Source organism: Bubalus kerabau, chromosome X (assembly GCF_029407905.1).
Source record: "Bubalus kerabau isolate K-KA32 ecotype Philippines breed swamp buffalo chromosome X, PCC_UOA_SB_1v2, whole genome shotgun sequence".
Taxonomy (NCBI): Eukaryota; Metazoa; Chordata; class Mammalia; order Artiodactyla; family Bovidae; genus Bubalus; species Bubalus kerabau.
Window position 1 is genome coordinate 130,206,359 of NC_073647.1, and position 23,894 is coordinate 130,230,252.

Consider the following 23,894-nt stretch of genomic DNA (forward strand, 5'->3'; position numbering starts at 1 on the left):
TAATCACTCAGTCATGTCCCACTCTTTGGGACCCCATGTACTGTAGCCTGCCAGGCTCCTCTGTCCATGCAGAATCTCCAGGCAAGAATACTGAAGTGTGTTACGTGCCCTCCACCAGGGATTGTGCCCAACCCAGAGATCGAACCCAGGTCTCCCGCATTGCAGGCGCATTCTGTACCATCTGAGTCACCAGATTTAGGGTAGTTCTAAAATATTTACTCTCGACACCTCCCTGTTGCTCCAGTGGTTATGCACTCCCAATGCAGGGGTCCTCGGTTTGATCCCTAGTCAGGTAACTTGATTCCACATGCCACAACTAAAAATCTCACATCCAACAACTAAGAGTTCTGGTGCCACAACTAAAATCTCACATTCCACAACCAAAGACCCTGCATGTGGCAACAAAGATTCCAAGTGTCACAACTAAGACCCAGAGCAGTCAAAAAATAAATAGAAATAATTTTTTTAATTAAAACAATAAAATATTTACATTCTACATAGAAGGATAGCGCCAGATAATCTTGAAAGCCCTCGATCACTTGAGGGTGTCTAAATTTGCACATGCAGGTGATCATATGCTACCTGAGCATTATCTCCTTCTCTCCTTTATTCACACCTCTTAATTATTTTGGTGTTTGTATTGCCTTGGCTATGTATTCCATCCCAGTGTTTTCATCACAGAGTCCTTTCCGTCACTCAAGATACATGTTGGAGTGCTAGAAGACAGTGAACTAACTGACTCATGAGCACCTCAGGCCGGGACAAGTGGAACGGTACATGCTCTGGACCAATTCAGACCAGCGCTCTAGTCTCAGCTCTGTCTCTTATCAGTTGTGAGGACTTGGGTCCATCCCCAAACTCGGGGAGCCTCAGGTGAAGTGGCTTTTGTAGGGCTAGTGGCATGTAGCTAAAGCACCTGGCACAGTGCCTGGACCACACTGAGACTTTACACAATATCTGTTTTTACTATGAGTATGATTATTTTCATCCTGGAGGATACCACCGACCCTGAAGAATCTTTTAAATCTAGGAGATGTCAGAGAATCTGTGGCATTCTCGGACATGAAACACCAAATCAGTCCAAAATGCTGTTTAGAAAGAATCTTTCATTTCCACCACTAGATCGTATTTTGAGTGTGGGGGTACTTTTTTAACTGAACGAAATTCAAAGAATCTAAATTTGATTCTGAGACTAATTCTGTCTTCCTTCCCGGCTGCTCTTTCATCTGTACAACTCCTAGAGACCTCCTTAGTGGTCCAGGGGTTAAGACTCTGCACCCCCAATGCAGGAGGCCTGGGTTCCACTGCTGATCAGGGAACTACGTCCCACATGCCACAGCTTTGTTGCAACTAATAGTTCACATGCCACGACTAAAGAGCCTATATACCACAACTGAATCATTCCTCATGCTGCAACTAAAGAACTCTCAGGCTGCAAGGAAGATCAAGGATCCTGCGTGTCAAAGTTAAGACCAAGCATAGCCAAATAAATAAGTAACGAAAATAAGCCCCTATCTTCATCTCTTTCACCATCACCTAAAATAGACTCACCTCACAGACTTTGGTGGAATTATCAATGTAGCCAAAAACGCTGAATGGAATGCCCTTTCAATAAAATGAGCTCTGTTTCCACGACTCACAGCAAAGAGTGTCATCCCACTGGCTTCTGAGTTTCCGGTTTCATTCTACTATTACTTTTATGTCACAGAATCTCCTTGGAGATGATGTGCATGAAACATCTAGGTTGTGCACTGTGTTCACGGGCACTGGGGCAGGAGCACAGGGCACATTCCATTCCCTCCCCAGGGGGGATTTCTCTCTAGTCTACTCATGTTGCTGTTTAGTCACTTGGTCGTGTCTGACCCTTTACTACCCCATGGACTGAACAGATTGCTCTGTCCATGGCATTCTCCAGGCAAGAATACTGGATTGCGTAGCCATTTCCTCCTCCAGGGGCAGCTTCCTGACCCAGGGATTGAACCCATGTCTCCTGCATTGGTGGGCGAGTTCTTTACCACTGAGCCATCTGGGAAGCCCCATAATTCCAAAGCAATTGTTCAGGGTAGTTTTCCATTCCAGGCTTAAGTCTCTCAACTTTGAGACCCGCCATCTGAGGGTCTGACCCCTATTCAGTGTTTCCACAGCCTCCCTGGTGGGCTCGCCCTGTAGCCTAACTTAAAACTACCTTCCGCTGCCAGACTTTTATTGTCCTAAAGTCTCCAAGTGCCTTGCCTCAGTGTATTTACACTAGACTCCTCATGAGGAAGCCCTCAATCCCCTCACCTCCTTACACCTCATTTTTATTAGGCCCCTAGATCTCAGTTCACCAGCTACTTTATATGAATGCTGCTCTTAGACTCTAGAATTCTATAAGAAGGGGTTGAGTTTATTTTTCTTAGCATCCCCAAAACCACCCAGAAGCCTTCCAAAGAGCAGATGCTAAATTGATATTTGAACAATTACAGTGCAAGTGTGCAAGAAAGCAATTTACTGGGATTTCACTTCTCCCACAGTCTTAAATAAGCGAAGCCAATCCAGGTAAATAAACTTCAATTTTACAAAGAAAGACTAAAGCAAATAAAACAAACGAAGAAGTGAATGCCTCTTAAGACTTTTTTCTGCATCTGATAATCACAGACTTCACTGTGGAAAAATTACCATTTTCACAAAAAAATCCATATTCCAATATCATGTTATCTTGTTCCAAGTGACAAGAAATGATTCAAGGATTTCAGTCTGTGCTATGCGATAACGAAATTTCTTATTTTTCGACTTGATAATATGCAGTACATGTGGGAGCTATGCCATTAGTATACTTGGACTTTGAAGCCAAACACATCTTTAATTAAAGGGAACAACATTTAAAAACAGAGAAAAGAAAAACTTCCAATTTGTGCATATTATATAGGAACACAAATACTTTATATGCTGAATTTCCATGAGCCCCACCGTGGCCCTCCGCTAGTGGGAAGATTGCCTGCTTTCTTGAAAAGCAATGTGAAGTATCTGCTCAGATTTCACTAGGGGTGGGAGGAAACTTGGACATGCTCCAGAAAGTGCACTGGCCCTGGCACCATAGGAGCCCTGGCTGCAGCTCTGGCTCTGGGTCTCTCTTCTTCAGCTCTCAAAGCCTCCTCATACCAGAATGGGAAGGCACTGGACTTGGTATCATCGACATTAGCCCCAAACTCCCACATTCTTTTATATATCTATATCTATCATGGAAGCACTTCATATTACTTTACAAAATTGTACTCATTCCTTTTTATAGCTTCATAGTACTCCACTCTGTGGATATATCATGTTCCCTCAATTAACGTGGGCACAGGCATTTACGTATTTTCATATGGTTGTGGATGTCTCTTCAGAGTTAATTTCTGAAAACACTGAATTACTGGCTCAAATGTAAAAGCACATTTAATTTTCTGACATTACCAAATTGTATTTACGCTCTAATCTCATTCTTAGACATGTAGCTCTCAACTAATGAGATCAGTATATTCTCTAACACTATATACAAAAGTAAACTGAAAAGGGATTAAAGACCTAGCTATAAGAGTGGAAACCATAAAACTCTTCTTAGAAGATAATATGTGCAGAACACCCTTTGACATAAATCATAACAACAGTTTTTTATATCTGTCTCCTAAAGCTAGGGAAATATAAGCAAATTAAAGTTAAAAGCTTTTGCACAGGAAAGGAAACCATCAACAATATGAAAAGCTAACCTACTACATGGGACAAAATATTTGCCAATGATGTAACCAATAAGGGGTTAATATCCAAAATATATAAACAGTTGATATAACAGTTTAAAAAAAAATCAAGAAAAAGACGGGCAGAAGACTTAAATACACAGTTTTCTAAAGAAGACATACAGCTGGTAAGAGGCACATGAAAAGATGTTCAACATCATTAATCATCATATGAATGCAAATTTAAACCACAATGAGGTATTATCTTATACCTATCAGAAGGGCTATCATCCAAAAGGAACAGAAGTAACAAATGTTGGTGAGCATGAGGACATGATCTGTACACTGTTGTTGGGAATGTCAATTGGTGCAGCCACCATGGATAACAGTAAGGAGGGTCCTGAAAATCTAAAAAGAGAACTAACACATGACCCAGCAATCTCACTCCCGGGTATATATCTGGAAAAAAAAAAAAAAAAAAAGAACCCACTAATTTGGATGGTCTCCGTCAGGTACTCGATGCTTGTCTGAGTCTAAGGGTTTCCACTGCTCGTCGCCCCTTCCCTCCAGCCTCATCTACTCTCTGCCATGACCCCACCCCAGTCCAACCTCCCAGTTTATTAAGAAGCCACCTGTGACTGGCAGAGCCAGTGTGAGATGAAGAGATAGTCCTTCCTAGCCACCAGATAATCAGGAGTTTTGACTGGAATTTGAACACACACTGAGACAGTGAGGAGTCAGATAAAATGCACAGACTGTGGCGCTGAAATGGATTTATACTTGGAGATGTGGCCAGGGACCTTCCAGCACAATATTCTACAGGTCCAGTTGGGGATGATACATTTCATTGGCAAACCACAATTATGAAAAAGAGTGGCAGACCCTATTGAGGCAGTGTATTCTCTCTTACAATTCATTTCCCTAAAAACTACCTGTTCACACTACCTAAGGGTGCATTTGCAACAGAATTTATCATCCAGACATGAACACTAATGGCAACACTTGGTTTGCTACTCTAAGATCACTGTGGTCTCTTGCTTTCATGATTTCTAAAGTTCTTATATCCATTTGTTCACTGCTACATGATCCGAACCCAGATGATAGCCTCCCCAGTGGCAGAGGTTGCATAGATCTATAAAACAGAAATAAGTACAAAAGAATTTTTCAGGAATGTACTCAGAAGTATGCCATGTGATGCTACCTTAAAGTCAGAATAACCTGCATTAAAGCTTAAATAAACTTTCAGTGCAGTTCAGTCACTCAGTCGTGTCCAACTCTTTGCGACCTCATGAATTGCAGCACGCCAGGCCTCCCTGTCCATCACCAACTCCCGGAGTTCACTCAGACTCACATCCATGCAGTCGGTGATGCCATCCAGCCATCTCACCCTCTGTCCTCCCCTTCTCCTCCTGCCCCCAATCCCTCCCAGCATCAGAGACTTTTCCAATGAGTCAACTCTTCACATGAGGTGGCCAAAGTATTGGAGTTTCAGCTTTAGCATCACTCCTTCCAAAGAAATCCCAGGGCTGATCTCCTTCAGAATGGACTGGTTGGATCTCCTTGTAGTCCAAGGGACTCTCAAGAGTCTTCTCCAACAACACAGTTCAAAAGCATCAATTCTTCGGTGCTCAACTTACTTTTAAATTACTGCTAAAAATGAAAAAAAAAAAAAAAAAACCCCACTAATTTGAAAAGATCCACACACACACAATGGAATATTACTCAGTCATAAAAAAGAATGAACTTTTGCCATTTTCAAGAACATGGATTGATTGGAAGGCATTATGTTATCTGAAATATGTGAGAGAGAGGAAGACAAATGCTGTATAATTCCATTTATATGGAGAATTAAAAAATAAAACAGACCAGGGAGATGAAGCAGACTGACAGATACAGAGAACAAGCTAGTAGTGGTTACCAGGGGAGAGCAGCAAGGGGGAGGGTAAGGGCACGGATAGAAGATTGAGAGGTGCAAACTCATATGTATAAAATAGATAAGCTACAAGGATATATTGCAAAACAAAGGGGATATAGCCAATATTTTATAACAACTATAAATGGAACATAACATTTACAAATTGTGAATCACTTTGCTGTGTCCCTGAAACATAAAATATTGTACATCAACTATGAAAATGAAGTGAAAGTGTTAGTTGCTCAGTCTTGTTCAACTCTTTTTGACCCTAAGGAGGGTAGCCCGCCAGGCTCCTCTATCGATGGAGTTCTCCAAGTAAGAATTACCCACTGGAGTGGGTAACCATTCCCTTCAACAGGGGATCTTCCTGACTAAGTGATCAAACCCAGGTCTCCTATATTGCAGGCAGATTCTTTGCCATCTGAGCCACCAGGGAAGCCCACAACAACTATAGTTTGCTTTAAAAACATATATATTCTCTCAGGAACTTTCACATATACAAGACAGTAGTATTAACTATGTGCTTCCCTGGTGGCTCAGTGGTAAAGAATCTTCCTGTTGATGCAGGAAATGCGGGTTCAATTCCTGGGTCGGGAAGATGCCCTGGAGGAGGACACGGCAACCCAATCCAGTATTCTTGCATGGAAAATTCCAAAGACAGAGGAGGCTGACAAGCTACAATTCATGGGGTTGCAGAGAGTAGGAAACCACTTGGCAACTTAACAACAGCAATGATTAACTACAGTTACCATGCTGTACATTATATCCCTGCTGCTGCTGCTATGTCGCTTCAGTCGTGTCCGACTCTGTGCGACCCCATAGACGGCAGCACACCAGGCTCCCCTGTCCCTGGGATTCTCCAGGCAAGAACACTAGGGCTTCTTTATTTTGTAAGTGAACTTTGTGAATGTTTATGCCATTTGGTCATTTACACACATTTCATCCATCCTCCAATCCCCTCTTGTGGCAACCGCCAATCTGCAACATGATGGACCTAGAGAACATCATACTGACTGAAGTGACTCAGACAGAGAAGGAGAAATATTATATGACATATCTTAAATGTATAATTTTAAAAGAGATGATACAAATGAATTGAACTACAAAATAGAAAGACTTACAGTTTCAGAGAACAAATTTATGGTTGCCGCTGGGGAAGGATGTGGGACAGGGATAGTTAGGGGATTTCTGATGGACAGGTACACACTGCTATATTTAAAATGGATAAGCAACAAGGATGTACCGTGTAACACAGGGAACTCTGCTTAGTATTATGTGGCAGTATTGATGGAGGTTTGGGGGAGAGTGGATACGTGTATATGTATGGCTGAGTCCCTTCACTGTTCACCTGAAAACTGTCACAATATTGTTAATTTGCTATACCCCAACACAAAATAAAAAAGCTAAAATTTTACAAACACTGTGCCTCCAGTGCAAGGGCTGTGAATTCAAACCCTGCTTGGGGAATTAAGATCCCATGTGCCACATAGCAAACCAATCAACAAAATATCACCACAGAAAAAAGTGATGGGGATCCATGAAAGAAAAAATTGATAAGCTACATTTCATTCCCTTTAAATTTCTGCTCTATAAAACTACACCAAGAGAACAAGTAGATGAGCCATAATCTTGGAGAAAATTTTTGCAAAAAACATATCTGATGAAGGCTCTAATCCAAAATATACAAAGAACTCTTAATATTAATAAGAAGAAAACTAACATCTAATAAAAAATGGACAAAAGATAGGAATAGATACCTCACACTGGAAGATACAGAGATGGCAAACAAGCATATGGAAAGATGCTCCACATCATATACCATTAGGGAACTGCAAATTAAAAAAACAAGCAGATACCACGACATGCCTTTCAGAATGGCCAGCTTTCAAAGGACCGATAATACCAAATGCTGGTAAGGACGTGAATCAACAAGAACTCTCATTCCTCAGTGGTGGTGATGCAAAATGGTAGAGCCACTTTGGAAGACAGTTTGCAAGTTTCTTAGTAAACTATACATATTCAACACTGCTGGTAGGAATATAAATTGGTACAGCCAATTTGCAGGGAAAACAGTGTAGCAGTTCCTCAAAAAGTCAAAAATAAATCATAATACTTTCCGCAATTCCACTACTATACAAAGTAACTGAACTCAGGACCTCGAAGAGAGCTCTGCACTCCCATGTTCATTGCAGCACTACTCACAATGGCCAAGAAAGGGAAGCAGCCTAGGTGTCCAGTGACAGATGAATGGATAAAGAAGATGCAAAATATACATATAATGGAGCACCATTCAGCCTTAAAAAGAAGCTAACCTCTCCAGTTATGACAACGTGCATAAACCTAGAAGACCTTCTGCTACAGTGAAATAAACCAGACACAGAAGGACAAATACTGCATGTCATTTATATGAAGAATCTAAAATGGTCAAAGTCACAACAACAGAGTAGAGTGGTGGTTGCCATGGTCTATGGGAGGGTGAATGTGATGGAATTGTAGACTTAAAAAACATTCACAACCTATGAATGAGACAGGGTGCTCAGGGTGGTGCACTGGGATGACCCTGAGATACGGGATGGGGAGGCAGGTGGGAGGGGGGCTCAGGAAACGGAACAATGTACACCCATGGCTGATTCATGTCAATGTATGGCAAAAGCCACTACAATATTGTAAAGTAATTAGCCTCCAATTAAAATAAATAAATTAAAAAAAAAATAAAAAACATTCACAGCCTAAAAGCTGACAGGTATGTTCTCTTTGGTACAAACGTTTAGGACTTCAACCCAGGAGGCAGCGTCTCGAGTAACCCTGAGAGAACTGCTCCAAAGAAGGGAGGGGAGGAGCCAGGTTACATAGAAGTTTTGCAACAAAGGGCAGGTAGTCTGAATATCAAAAGATTATGATAAATGAAGGAGAACCAGATAACCCTGGTTAAGGAATTTAGCCCTTTTCCATATATGGAAAGATGCAAGAATCGGGGCTCACTGAAATCATTCCTTTGATATGAACTTCACATATCTGGGGCCCGTATCCTGTATTTTTACATCCTGTGTTCCCTCAGGGTTCACCATCCGTGGTGGCTGCAACTGTTGATAACTGACAGTGTTTATTCACTGATACAGCAGGCAGTATTCCAATTCTCAGTATTAATCAAAAGTTACAAAGTTTAATTATACAAAATGAATAAGTTCTAGGGATCTACTACATAATATAGAGATTATAGTTAAGAATACTATATTGTACACTCTCTAAGAGGTTGTACACTCTCTAAGAGGTCAAATCTTACGGAAAGTGTTCTTATCACAAATACAAAACATAAAGGGTGAGATGGCATCTGTCAAAATGGCCGTCATCAAAAAGACTATAAACAATAAATGCTGGAGAGGGTGTGGAGAAAAGGGAACTCTCTTGCATTGTTGGTGGGAATGTAAATTGATACAGCCTCTATGGAGAAGAATATGACGTTTCCTTAAAAATTTGGACTAAAACTACCACATGACTCAACCATCCCACTACTGAGCATAAACCCTTAGGAAACCATAACTGAATAAGACACATGTACTCCAATATTCATTGCCACACCATTTACAACAGATAGGCCACAGAAGCAACCTAGATGTCCATCGCCGAATGGACAAAGAAGCTCTGGTTTCTGTATACAATGAAGTACTACACAGCCATAAAAAGACCATATTTGAGTGAGTTCCAATGTAATGGGTGAACCTAGGGCCTATTATACAGAGTGAAGAAAGTCAGAAAGAGAAATATAAACATCGTATCCTGACACATATACATGGAATCTAGGAGACAGCATTGAAAATGTATTTGCAGGGCAGGATGGAGATGCAGACATAGAGGACAGACTTGGTGACGCAGGGGTGGACGAGAGTGAGGGACAAACCGAGAGTAATACTGAAACATACACATTACCATATGGAACATCGACAGCCAATGGGGATTTGCTGTGTGATGCAGGGAGCCCAAACTCGTGCTCTGTGATAACCTAGACGGGTGGGAAGGAGTAGGAGGTGGGGGGATGTTCAAGGGGGAGGGGACATGTGTATACCTATGGCCGAGTCATGTTGATGTATGGCAGAAACAACACAATATTGTAAAGCAACTAAACTCCGATAAAAAATAAACTTAAAAAAGGATGAGAGGGAAATTTTGGAGGTAATGGATATGTTTATGGCATAAACTGTGGTGGTCATTTCACAGGAGTAGACTTATCTCTAAACTCATCAATAAATAAATCAGAAAAATACTGGTTAGCAAGGAAAACTAGCATATCCCAGTTAAGAGTATGCCACTGAAGGTCACCATGAGGTAGACACCCTCAGTGGATGTAACACAAAGCTCCAAAATGTTTCAAGGGCCCCAAACTTACCTATCTCTCACTTGCCCTTTTTCATAAAGCACTCCCTCTTTCATTCATTTAACCACCCACAAGTGTCTATTCCTTCCCTATTGTTTGCCAAATTACAGTCAAGATAACTTGATTTCAATTATTATTATTTTTTAGTGGCGTGGGCTCTGGCTCCCCCATCGAGGGCAGAATGCACCAGTCTAGTGGCTTTAAGGCATCATCCCACCTCAGGGGAGTGCCACTCTGATTTCTGGGAAACTCCATAGACATAAGACAACTTGAATAAACCATCTAATCTCCACAGGGGTTTCCTGTACTGGAATAAGAGCACAGGACACATTCCATGCCAGTTTCACATGATGTCTCTCTGATTTACTCACAATCCCAAAGCACAGGGAGATTCAGAAAATATTGCAGGTTTGGGTCTCAACCCCCAAAGGAAATTCCATATCACAATTGAGTCATACAAATTTTTTGGTTTCCCAGTGCTTTCATAAAATTTATGTTTATACTGTACTATAGGTTATTAAGTGGGCAATAGCATTATGCCTCAGAACAATATAGATATCTTAAATAGAAACACCTCTTTGCTAAAAGAAAAAAGATGCTAACCATTATGTGAGCCTTCACTGAGTCCATCATTTTTGCTGCTGAGGGTGTGAACATTGCAAGAGGTATCAAAACGTGACACACAGACATGAAGTGAGCAAACGGTGTTGGAAACATGGAGCCGAAAGACTTGCTGGAAGCAAGGTTGACTGACACAAACTTATAATTTAGTAAAGAAAAAGAATAAACAAAAGAAAAGCAGTACCTGTGAAATACAATAAAGCAACATGCAACAGAGTGAAGTGTGCCTGTAATTATTAAGGGCAGTTTCCAATCCCAGGCTTTGTCTTTAAACTATGCGGCCCACCATGTGAGAACCTGGTCCCTGGTCACGATTACCACAGCCAAATCCAGCCCGCCATGCACTCAACTTATAATTACTTCCCACCGAAAGACTTATCCTTTCCCGAGGCCCACCACTACCTTGCATCAGGGAATTCACATTTGACTGCTGTCATGTCACCATTTCCTTTACATGACAGCTGCTTCTCGACTCTATAATTTTATGGTCAGTGGCTACCTCTTTTTCTCAGCTCTCCAAGTACTAGCATGGAGTCTTCTATGAGCAGAGGCTCAATTACTGTTTAGGGAATAACTGAGCATGAGGATGAATTTCTTAGAATTTAATTTTACATTTTTGAATTAGCGAAGCATACATGGTCACTTATAATTCTGTAAAACACAGACTACAAAAGATGGGGAAACAAAATACCATCCATCTTACTTTCCCTCTATTTCTTGATCCCACATATTGCACTGCTTAATTTTTTCATATTGCCAAGGAAATAACATATTGAAATGCCAGGTTATCTTGCACCAGCTGACTAAATAAGAGTGAAGCTTTCCCATTTGTTTTACACAACAGAAAAACTGTTATCCTTAAGACAGATAAACAACAGTGTGACTCATGTCATTGGTACACTTAGATTATAAGCTTTGAGGAGCAACCTTTGAAAAGTAGCAAGAACATAAAAACACAGATTTATCTCTAAATTCCTCATACAGAACACAAACCCCGAGGAATTATACACTGTGCACCCTCTGGGATGCCCAGTTCTATACTACATATAGAACACTGAATGCTATCTTCAGCCACAAAGTACAGAATTTGGCTCAGCTTCATTAGATGTGGGAAGAATTGCTGGAGGAACACTGGGACATCCGCTGGCTTGGGCCCTCTCTTCCTCACCTCTCAAAGCTGTGATACCCAGGATCTCTGATAGCTGACAGAAGAGGTGGGGTTGGGGGAGGGGGAAGAAGCCTGGCAGGGTGTTCTACAGTCCTCATTCAGAGTCTCCTTCTTCGTATCTCTCAGAGTCCGACACTCCTCCCTTTTCCGAACTGTGTCCACAAGCCTCCAAACAGAGTTCACCTCTTAGAGTTCGGCAGGGGAGAAGTCCGGGAAATGAGTGCATGGGTGACGCTTTGTGTCGCCATCTTTACTGCCCCATGCCTCGTTCGCACTCGGCGCTCTCCCGGTGACTGGAGTTAGGGCCTAGGTTTCCTTCATTTACAGAATCAAGTAATCGCTTACCTTACAGAATGTCTTAGATCAAGATATACCGAAGAAATCGGCCTGAGAGAGTTGTAGGAACCTTCCCCTGCCGATCACAGAGATGAGACCTTGGGAGTTATCTTTGTTACAGGACGGGGGAATGGTCCCTGGAGTCCACATTCAGGTCCTCACCTTGCCTACAGATCAGTTCTGGGAATCCACTCTTAGCCACACGAACACGCTGAACATCAATCCGAGCTCTTCGCAACCAGCACGGAAGTTTTACAGAGACACTTCTGGCTATGGCTGCCCTGTGCATGATCTCTGAGGGATGATGGAAGGGGTGGGGCTCTGTGGGGACCCGTCATTCAGTGTTCAGCAGTCCCTGGGTCATCCCTTAGGTTCCTCACCATGCCGTCTGTCAGAGCCCAGGACCCTTCGCACTGAGGACTTGAGTCCTCCTGCCCCCAAACGAAGCCCTCACCTCTCCGAGTCCCTAGTGGGGAATCAGGGCACTTCTCTGTGCATCTCTCCTTAACAGGGGGAGCCCCACTCCATGAGCCTTCCTCCTTGGTGGGAGAGACCCTCTCATCAGCACTGATGGTCCTCATCTTCCCAGTGGTGATGGCCAAGATGCCACCCTCCTAGGAACTGGGGTTCCATCCATTCCCTCGCTGAGACCAGACAGAAATGAAGAGGCTTCTCATCCCTATAACTCTGCCTGGAGCCTCTGAGGTTAGGAATAGGGGCAGGGGTATGTAAAGCCTCCTCATTTGTGGGTCTAGTGATACTTCTTTCTTCACTCAGGGACCTCACCATGGTCCTGGCCAGTCCTGGGACCTGACTCTCCAACGTGAGATTCTCCCTCTACTGAACTGAGGCCATTCTTCTTAGAATGAGACTTTGACCTCACAGAGAACTACAAGGCTTATAAGAGGGAATGTCCTGTCTGGGCATTTTAGACCTGAGAGAAAGTTTGGGCAGGTCTCTGAATGACCTGTATTTTATGGTGGTTGTCTCTCCAGTCCCCACTTATGGGGGCCCATATTTGGCTCTCTCTTGGATTAAAAGATTCCTGGGGAACACCACATCCAAGCAAACTCTTGAGCAGTGTCCCTAATGCAAACCTTACAGTTTCATGTCCCAGACTTGATCTGAGATGGGGAAAATAACACAGAAGGCAGGGGGCAGAATGAGGTGTGCTCCCAGAGAAAAATGCTGCTCCATCCTTTTCAAAAGCCAGAGTCAGTCTCTTTTCATGACTTGTTTTAATTGATTGACAGGCATATTTTTCAAACATTGTACTGCATGTAATCATGCGTCACAAATACTGTGTTTCGTTACAAACTGAAAGTTTATGGTAAACCATGCATTGAACACGTCTATGGCATCATTTTCCCAACATCATGTATTCACTTGGGGTCCCTGTTCCATATATTGTTAATTCTTTAAATATTTTAAACTCTTTCCTTATTTTATTTCTTATGGTGCTCTGATCAGTTGTCTTTGTTACTATTGTAACACACTTGTAATTAAGTTATGTGCATTTCTTAGACATCTTCTAGTAAGTGTACAATAGGATTAAAAACTTTTATAAGCACTGGGAACCCCCCAAGTTCCTAATGATTTACTCTATGGCAATTTTCACTTTACTACAGTGATCTACAACCCAAGTCACGATATCTGAGATATGAGTACAATTCTAAAGGAAAAAAGCCATCCAAGATGGTTTTGTGCTATTCTTATTGAGGTTATTAGACACTGCACAGAGAGACGATCTTACTGTCACTATCATCTGTTTCTCTTCTTTATTCCTGTCATTTATTGATATAGCCTTCAAGGCTTTGTGCCTGAAGAAGTGTATTGGAATATATCCCGAGTCCTTGCTTTTATCCCAAGATACATTTGAGTGTTAAGGAACACAAGCCCTGCTTTAGGGCAAGAGGAGTATAACAGCATCGGATCTAGAGGAATTCAGAGAGGAATCTAATTCCAGGCCTATCAGTTACTAGTGTTCCCCAGCAAGGGCTCACTGCCCGATGCACCTAGAAGCCAATACTATGGAACAGGCTTTTGAGAGACAAACTTTAATCCAAGGTGGAGGAGCAAGAAGACAGGAAGTGGGGCTCTGAAATCTGTCTCCTCAATCCAGAGTTTTAGGTAAAATGAAAGGGTTTAGGGGAACTGCAAACTTGGAAGCTAATTGGCTAGTCTTAAATTAGTTCATGTAAGCTATTCATCGGAGAAGGCGATGGCACCCCACTCCAGTACTCTTGCCTGGAAAATCCCACGGACGGAGGAGCCTGGTAGGCTGCAATCCATGGGGTCACTAAGAGTCGGGCACGACTGTGCAACTGCACTTCCACTTTTCACTTTCATGCATCGGAGAAGGAAATGGCAACCCACTCCAGTATTCTTGCCTGGAGAATCCCAGGGACAGAGGAGCCTGGTGGGCTGCCGTCTATGGGGTCGCACAGAGTCGGACATGACTGAAGCGACTTAGCAGCAGCAGCAGCAAGCTATTCATGCTGCTAGAAGCCAGATTTTCCGTATTGAAGGACTTCATACAGTTCTTCCCTGGCAACATTCCTACTCTCAGAGTTTCACAGACTGAACCCTCTTGGTTCTGCAGTCATCCTGGAAACATAGGTTCCTTTTTGGCACATGCATAGTGCTGCCTCTAAAAATAACTCAAGGTTTGATTAATCAACAACCTGTTTTAAGGAGGCAAAACCACTTTAAACTGGTCAATGCTTTATGCTTCAATCCCCCCATTTCTCTTTGTACATTCTTCAAGCTTGTGGGAAATCATCCTCAATTTGGTTAATGAGTCTCAAATTCTGTAGAAAATGATAATCCCAGGTCCCAGAGTTTTGTACCTCCAGGACTGGAGTGTTACTTATGCACTGACAAGGTTGGATTAATTGGTATTTAAGAAAGGTGATTATCAAAGGCTTTTTTTCCTTCACATGTCTTTTCAGGCTATTGCTTGAAGTTTGGCGTTTTGGTGCCTGCATGGAATTTATTACTATTGGGTCATCTGTCTTGGCTCTTCCTGGCCACTCCTCAGCCCAAACTGAGCTCTGCAGTTGACTGACCAATTTCTCCCACTGTAGTGCTCAAAATAGTTTACATTTGGCCAGCAAACAGAGCCTGGATCTACTGTCTTTAAACAATGCTTGCTGCCTCTTCCCAGCCTTCATGGATTGAAGTGGACATCAACCAGCACTCTTATCAGGAACTTGAGGTCTCCCTGGAAAGCCCTTGCATTCATGGGAGCTGTAGGAAAGCCTTCAGGGCTTCTCTATCTGTGGCTCAGAGCGCTTAGTTCCTCTCTAGGGAGAAAAATGGGCAAACTTGAGGCATCGCCCCTTAATTTAGGACCCAATTCCATCTCCTAGTTTGGTTTCTGGAAAGCATTGGCTGTATGAGTTCCCTGGAGAAACCACTGAGAAGAATGGACAGTCTCAAGCTGACCAGCTTGGATCTGAGGATTCACTTAAAAAACCCTGAAATGTTTTCCCTTATTATATGTGGTTGTCAAACTGTAGCTCGAAAGGCACGCATGCTACCTAGCTTCCAAGATATCTGTCCCACCAGTTCCAAGACTGGAGCCCATTTGGTCACAGGCTCCTAATGTTTCTGCCTGGCCATGTGCTGAGGGCATGCTTGTCTACTGAAGAGGGTCCTATAGAAGTTCAGGCTCTGTCTCAGTCTCCACGTAGAAAAACTTACCTAGTGAGTGATTGCATCGCATTGAAGAAAGTGAAAGAGGAAGCTGTCTTAGACTCAGGCAGAGCTGACTTTCAGAGAGCAATTCAGGAGCACACACATTCAAACACCGATTTCCTCACTTCCTTTCTGAGCATGCTGGGGTTTAATCTGTCTGGTAGATGACCAAAATACTTTACCCCTCCAGCAGAGATCACCGACAAGCAAATCTAGATGTCTGGGCAATTTCCAGGGGAAATACATTCACTCCAAGGCCTCTATGTACCCCATGGCCTTTAAGACCACAACCAATGGCTATTTTTCCTGGTAAAATTTCATTTTTAACATCACACATGCACAAATATATAAAAGTAGTTCAGTACGACCTCCCTGCTGATACAGAATAGGATTATACTCTTCAGTGAGGAAACACCAGAATGTGGCCTTTTGTATGAAATTCCTTAGCCGGATTAGGGTGCATTCTTCTGTTTGTGAGAGGGACTTTTCCTGCTTTATACTCCCTCATCTTACATTTATGCTCATACCACAACAAGGTAATCAGGGCTGGTTTCATTAAGAATACACTCGTGTGGAACTCCAAATATCATAAGAGACTACTACAAACAACCATATGCAAATAAAATGAACAATCTAGAAGAAATGCACAGATTCTTTGAGAGGTACAGCCTTTCAAGACTAACCAAGGAAGAAATAGAGAACGTGAGTAGATGGATCACAAGTACTGAAAGAGTGATTTAAAATTTTCCAATAAAATGTCCAGGACCAGGTGGCTTCTCGGGTAATTCTATCAAACAATTAGAGATTCTATCAACCTCTTCCAAAAAAAAAAAAAAATACAGAGGGAGGAACACTCTCAAGCTCATTCTATGAGGCCACCATCACGCTGAGAGCAAAACCAGATAGAGAAGCACACACGAAAAAAAAAGAAAAGAAAAGAAAATGACAGGCCAATATCACTGAAGAACACAGATGGAAAAATCCTGAACAAAATACTAGCGAACCAAAATAGACAGTCTCTTCAATAAGTGGTGCCTTGAAAACTGGACAGTTACATGTAAAATAATGAATTTAGAACATTCTCTAACACTATACACAAAAATAAACTCAAAATGGATCAAAGACCGAAATGTAAACCCAGATTCTATAAAACCCTCAGAGGAAAACCTAGGAAGAACACTCACTGTTTGACATAAGTTGCAGCAGTATTTTTTTCTTTTAGTAAAATGGTTTTTGATCCACCTCCTGGAGTAATGAAAATAAAAAGAAAAACAAACAGGTGACCTTTAATGAAAGTCAAAAGCTTCCACACAGCAAAAGAAACCAAAAACAAAAAGACAACTCACAGAATGAGAGGAAATATTTGCAAACAACAGCACAATAATCTCCAAAATATATAAATAGCTCATGCACCTCTGTGTCAAATAAACAATCCCATAAAAAAGAAGGCAGAGTGTATAAACAAACATTCCTTCAAAGAAGACATACAGATGACCAAAAAGCCTATGAAAAGATGCTCACCATCACTAATTATGGGAAAAATGCAAATGAAAAGTACAATGAGGTATCACCTCACACCAGCCAGAATGGTCATCAACCCAAAATCTGCAAACAACAAATGATGGAGTGTGGAAAAAAGGGAACACTGTTGCACTCTCAGTGGGAACGCAAATTGACACAGTCACTACGGAGAACATTATGGAAGTTCCTTGAAAAACAAAAAATAGAGTTACCATATGATTTACCAATCCCACTCTTGGTACATATCCAGAGAATACCATGATTCATAAATATACATGCACTCCAATCTTCATTGCAGCACTATTTACATTAGCGAAGATATCAGTTCAGTTCAGTTCAGTAGCTCAGTCGTGTCCGGCTCTTTGCGACCCCATGAATCGCAGCGAAGATATGGAAGTAACCTAAATGTCTATCAACAGAGGAATGAATAAAGCAAATGTCGTAAATATATACAGTGGAATATTATTCAGCCATAAAAAGAATTAATTAATGATATGTGCAGCAACATGGATGGACCTAGGGAATGTCATACTAAGTAAAGTAAGACAGAGGAAGACAAATAACATATGTTATCACTCGTAAGCGGAACCTAATTTTTAAAAAAGGACACAAATGAACTTGCTTCCCTGGTGGCTCAGCTGGTAAAAAATCTACCTGCAATGTGGGAGACCTGCCTTTGATCCCGGGGTTGGGAAGACCCCCTGGAGAAGGGAACGGCTACCCACTCCAGTATCCCGGCCTGGAGAATTCCATGGACTGTATAGGCCATGGGGTCGCAAAGAGTCAGATAAGACAGCGACTTTCATTTCACTTCACAAATAAACTCATTTACAAAATACAAACCGACTTATGGATATCGAAAACAAGCTTATGATTACCACTGGAGAAATGTTGGGGGAGGGATACTTTAGGAGCCTGAGATAAACATACACGACTGTTGTGTCTGACTCTTCGTGACTCCATGGACTGTAGTCCACCAGGACCCTCCATCCATGGAATTTTCCAGGTCAGAATACTGCAGTGAGTTTCGATTTCCTGCTCTAGGGGATCTTCCTGACCCAGGGACTGAACCCACTTCTCTTGTGTCTCCTGCATTGGCAGGTGATTCTTTACCACTGTGCTACTTGGGAAGCCCACATCTACAACTAATATATATAATAGCAATAACCCCAAAGTGCCTACTGTATAACACAGGGAACTGTACTCAATAATCTGTAGTAATCTGTATGACAAAAGAGTCTGAAAATGAGTGAATATGTGTATGTATAACTGAATCACTCTGTTATATACCTGAAACTAACGCAACATTTTAAATTAATTATACTCAGTAAAACGCAATAGAAAAATCATACTACCATAATATCCAGCAATCTGACTCCTGAGCATATAGCCTGAGAAAAATCATAATTTGAAAATGGAAGAAACACCCCAATGTAAATTGCAGAAATATTTACAATACCCAAGACATGGGAGCAACATAAATGTCCATCAACAGAGGAGTAGATAAACATGTGGTCCAGAAATACAAAGGAATATTACTCAGCCATAGGAAAGAATGCCATTTGCAGCAACATGGATGGACCTAGGGATTGTCATACTAAGTGAAGTAAGTCAAAGACAAATATATCCTTCATATGTGGAATCTAATTTTAAAAAGTGATAAAATGAACTTAATACAAAACAGAAAACTTACAGATCCTGAAAACGAACTTATGGGTACTAAAGGGGAAATGTAGTGAGGGAGGGATATATCAGGAGCTTGAGATCAATGTACACACACCCCTATATATAAAATATATAACCAATAAGGACCTCCTGCATAGCACAGGGAACTCTAATCAATATTCTGAGATAACCTATATGAGAATAGAAACTGAAAATGAATTTATACGTGTGTGTGTGTGTGTGTGTGTGTAACAGCATTACTTTGCTATATGCCTAAAACTAACACAACATTGTAAAACTATACTCCAATAATTTTTTAAAAATAGAATACCTGGGCATATATCTGAAGAAAACCATAATTTGAATAGGAACAAGCACCCCCATGTTCCTTGCAGCACTGTTTACAAGAGCCAAGACATGGAAACAACCTAAAGGTCCATCAACACATGAAAAAGATGTGATACATAAATACAATGGAAGAATACTCAGCCATAAGAAAGAATGAAAGAATGCCATTTTCAGCAACATGGATGGACCTAGAGATTGTCTGAGTAAGTCAAAGACAAATACTGTAGTATATTGCTCATAGGTAAATCTAATTTTTTAAAATGACACAAATGGACTTATTTACAAAACAGAAACAGACTCGCAAAATTTGAAACAGACTTAGGGTTACCAAAGGAGAACTTTCTGGGCAAGGATACATTAGAAGCTTGAGATGAACATACACATACAACCAATATAGAAAATAGATAACTGAACAGAACCTCCTATACTCAATATTCTATAATAGCCTATATGGGAAAAGAATCTGGAAAAGATTGAATATATGTGTAACCGAATCACTTTGCTGTACACCTGAAAATAACACAAGATTGTAAATCAACAAATCTCCAATAATTTTTTTTAAAAGAATATCCATCTGTAACAATACCTCTGTGCTGTCACCTTAGGCAAAGGGGAAAACCCCCATCACCTCCATACAGCAAGGTTTCCAGTCCAGGAGCAAGGTGTTTTATCTCCCGATTCAGAGGACCCTCATTAATTACAGGTTGCATGAAGTCTCACCACATTCATCCCATAGCCAACTCCTACTAGCCAATCCCAACACATAAAACAGTCAGACACAGACAAACATAGGCAATTAAATCCAAAGGCCTGGAACCTTAAGCCAGTGTTCAGAGCTCTAACCCAATCATTTGAGCACCTCAGTAGCGCTAACCTCTGACATTGTCCTCTTAGGTTGGGTCTTTAACCCAGGACTGTAGCCTTAGGATTCGAATCAGACAGAAGAAACTCTCCTAGGTGGGACTCTAACCCACAGTGGTATTGTCGTTCTTCAATCAATTCATCACATCTGACTCTGTGCAACCAAATGGACTGCAGTATACAAGGCTTCCCTGTCCTTCACTTTCTCCTCAGGTTTGCTCAAACTCATGCCCACTGAGTCAGTGATGCCATCCAACCATCTCATCCTCTCTTAACACATAGTCCTGATGAGATTATTAGACTACAGGCACATTCTAACTTCATATAGCACATTTAGTAACAGGCATATTTTAAGGAGTTTACTCACCCCAAAGATGTCTGATCCAGGAGCTGTTTCCTTCCTTAAAAGTGAAAGGAGCCCCAGAAGCCAGAGGAGCCCAGAGTGCCATGGCTAGGAAACAGGAACCCGAGAGCCAACTCTCTAGACAAACTCAGTATAGGTGACACTCAGGGTTGGTGTTGAAGGCCCACCAGGGGCTACAGTGCATCAAGCAGATGGTCACAAGTCCTAAACCTCAACAAGGCTGCCCAAACTCACGGAACATGGGCTCACTGCCCGATGCTCAGAGAAGTCAACACTTATGGCAAGAGTTTTAGAGAAAAGAGCTTTACTGCAAGGCCTACAAATGCAGGACGCAAGGTATCAAATCTCTGTTCAACCCAGGAGCCTGGGTGCAATCTAAGGGGTCAGGGGAATTTCTAACTTGGAAGCTAATTGGCTAGTCTTCAATTAGTCCCTTTTCGCTACTTAGGTTACAGGAAGCCAGGTTTTCCTCATTGAAGGAGGTCTCACTTTGTAAATGGCCGGGGGCAATATTTCTCTTCTCTGAGTTTTGCAGACTGAAGACCTTGGCTCCGGGGTCATATTGAGGTCATGTGTTCCTTCTTGGACACATGCAGTTCTTTCCTTGTAAAATGACTCAAGGTGTGATTAATCAACAATCTATTTGAGAAGGTCAAACCAGTTTAAGCTGGTCAGTTGTTTCACATGCTGTTTCACTAGCCCCCTGAACCCCAGCACATTACCGAAACTCCTAGGCAAAGAAAATCTCAGCGAACTAAATGTTGCCTAGCAAAGAAAATCATGTAACCTTCACGCCAGAGGATGTGACATAGAATGTGCTTGAGGTAGAATCTTTCCCAGTTGGAAAGAACTCAGAGTTCTTAGAAATTTTGTCATTGATCAGTATCTTCCCTCCCAGATACCCTTTCATCTAAATAATGAATATTTCCACGTATTTAAGTACTAACAAAAATCTAGAAGTTGCCTAGAATTTGCCCAATTACACACAAGATAAAAGAATCAAGTAGGTCCTTAAGGAGAGGTCTCTGGCTCCCTCAACTCAGTGTAAAGGTCACCAGTCCAGGAGATTGTGGATTCTCTGAGGCCCTCCATCTGAGGATCTGACCGTGCTCACCACTCCCACTGTCTGGAGTAGCCCACCAGGCAACTTCCCTTGAAATGACCTCTCGCTGAAGGCTCTGCGTTTTCCTAAGGCTCTGAAGCGAGACTGTGTATTAAAAAATGGAGATATCCGTTTGCGGACAAAGGTCCCTGTACTCAAAGCTATGGTTTTTCCAGTAGTCATATATGGATGTGAGAGTTGGACCATAAAGAAGACTGAGTGCTGAAGAACTGATGCTTTCAAACTGTGGTCTTGGAGAAGACTCTTGAGAGACTCTTGGACAGCAAGGAGATCAAGCCAGTCCATCCTAAAGGAAATCAACCCTGAATATTTATTGGAAGGACTGATGCTCAATCTGACTCCAATACCCTAGCCACCTGATGCGAAGAGCCGGCTCATTGGAAAAGACCCTGACGCTAGGAATGAAAGATTGAGGGCAGGAGGAGAAGGGGGAAGCAGAGGGTGAGATGGTTGGATGGCATCACTGATTCAATGGACATGAGTTTGAGAAAACTCTTGGAGACAGTGAAGGGCAGGGAGGCCTGGTGAGCTGCAGTCCATGGGGTCTCAAAGCATCAGACACAACTGAGTGACTGAGGATGCACACACACACACACACACAACACTCCATGATATGTATATATCATATATCTATCCATTGATACATCAACGGACATTTAGGCTGCTTCCCTGTATTGGTTATTGTGAATAATGCTACAACAAATACAGGAATGAAAATATCTCTTGGAGAGTCTAATTTTAGTTTTTTTGGATTAAAACCCAGAAGTGAAAAAAAAAAAAAAAAAAAACCCAGAAGTGGGCTTGCTGAATCATATGGTAATTCAATTTTTAATTTTTTGAGGAACCTCAATACAGTTTTCCACGATGGTTGCACCCATGGACATTCTCATTAACATTATAAAAGAGTTCTCTAAATGCTTGCACTTGATCATCTTACTCTGTCCTGGAGAGGGAGCAAGACAATCAACTTTTCAAATGATTGTTGTGGTAAAACCACTTAACATCAGATCTACTCACTTAAATATTTAGGCACACAATACAGTAATGTTAAATATAGGCACAATGTTACCCAGCAGATCTCTGGAATTGCTTCATCTTGCATAACTGAAACGTTATACCAAGTGAAAAGCAACTGCTCATGCACATGCACATGCAGTCACCATGTGCAGTGATCTTGAAGCCCCCCAAAATGAAGTCTCTCACCGTTTCCATTGTTTTTCCATCTATTCGCCATGAAGTGATGGGACCGGATGCCATGATCTTTGGTTTTTGAATGTTGAGTTTTAAGCCAGCTTTTTCTCTTCTCTTTCACTTTCATCGAGGCTCTTTAGTTCTTCTTTGCTTTCTGCCATAAGGATGGTATCATCTGCGAATCCGAGGTTATTGATATTTCTCCCTGCAATCTTGATTCCAGCTTGTGCTTCATCCAGCCAAGCATTTTGCAAGATGTACTCTGCATATAAGTTAAATCAGCAGGGTGACTATATACAACCTTGATGTATTCCTTTCTTTCTAGTTGACGTAGCTATAAGTATTAGCTATTGTATTCTTACAATAATGTAAGCTAGAGAAAACAAAATGTTATTAAGAAAATCTTAAGAGAAAATATATTCACAGGACTGTATTTATCAATATTGTAATTTTACAGCATGCATTTGCAAGAATTGTCTGTAATTGCCTTATTGACAATATTATATATATTGTCATATAAGGCAATATATATATTGCCTTATATGACAAAAAGACTACGGATGCAAAACACTAAATATCAACAATAAAAAATAATGTGAAAAGCAATTCGTAGTTAGTTACAGGTATAATGATTCAAGCATCGATAATGAAGAAGCAGCAATATGATTGCTTTATAGTAGACTAGTGTAACGATAGGATTGCTTCATGGTAGCCAAGCATATATAGTAATGAATGGATCACTAAAAATTTTTATATCCTACGCTATTTCAGTCATATTTATAATAAAGTGCTGAAAATATTTTTAGTTTAAGAGAAAACACTTACCTGTGATGATAGGCTGATGTGCCGTTTATCCATTCACAAGAGAGAGATGGGACAGTGTATAGTAATAGAATTCTATCACACCACATTTTTTTTTTCAGAATTAAAGGCAAATGTTTAATGAATCATGTTCAAACACAAGCTAGTCAGTGAAGAACTTTAGGTTCAAAGGGCCAGATGTTCTACATCCCTA

General features: G+C 41.4%; 1 long non-coding RNA gene across 1 annotated transcript; it reads right to left on the reverse strand.

Moving 5' to 3' along the window:
• Positions 1-17,059: 17,059 nt before the first annotated feature.
• On the reverse strand, positions 17,060-22,271 carry LOC129638708 (uncharacterized). Its single transcript, XR_008707980.1, has 2 exons — positions 20,569-22,271; positions 17,060-17,736 (listed from the first exon to the last, which is right to left on the reverse strand). It is a non-coding gene; the product is annotated as an uncharacterized LOC129638708 (long non-coding RNA).
• Between the last annotated feature and the right edge of the window lie 1,623 nt (positions 22,272-23,894).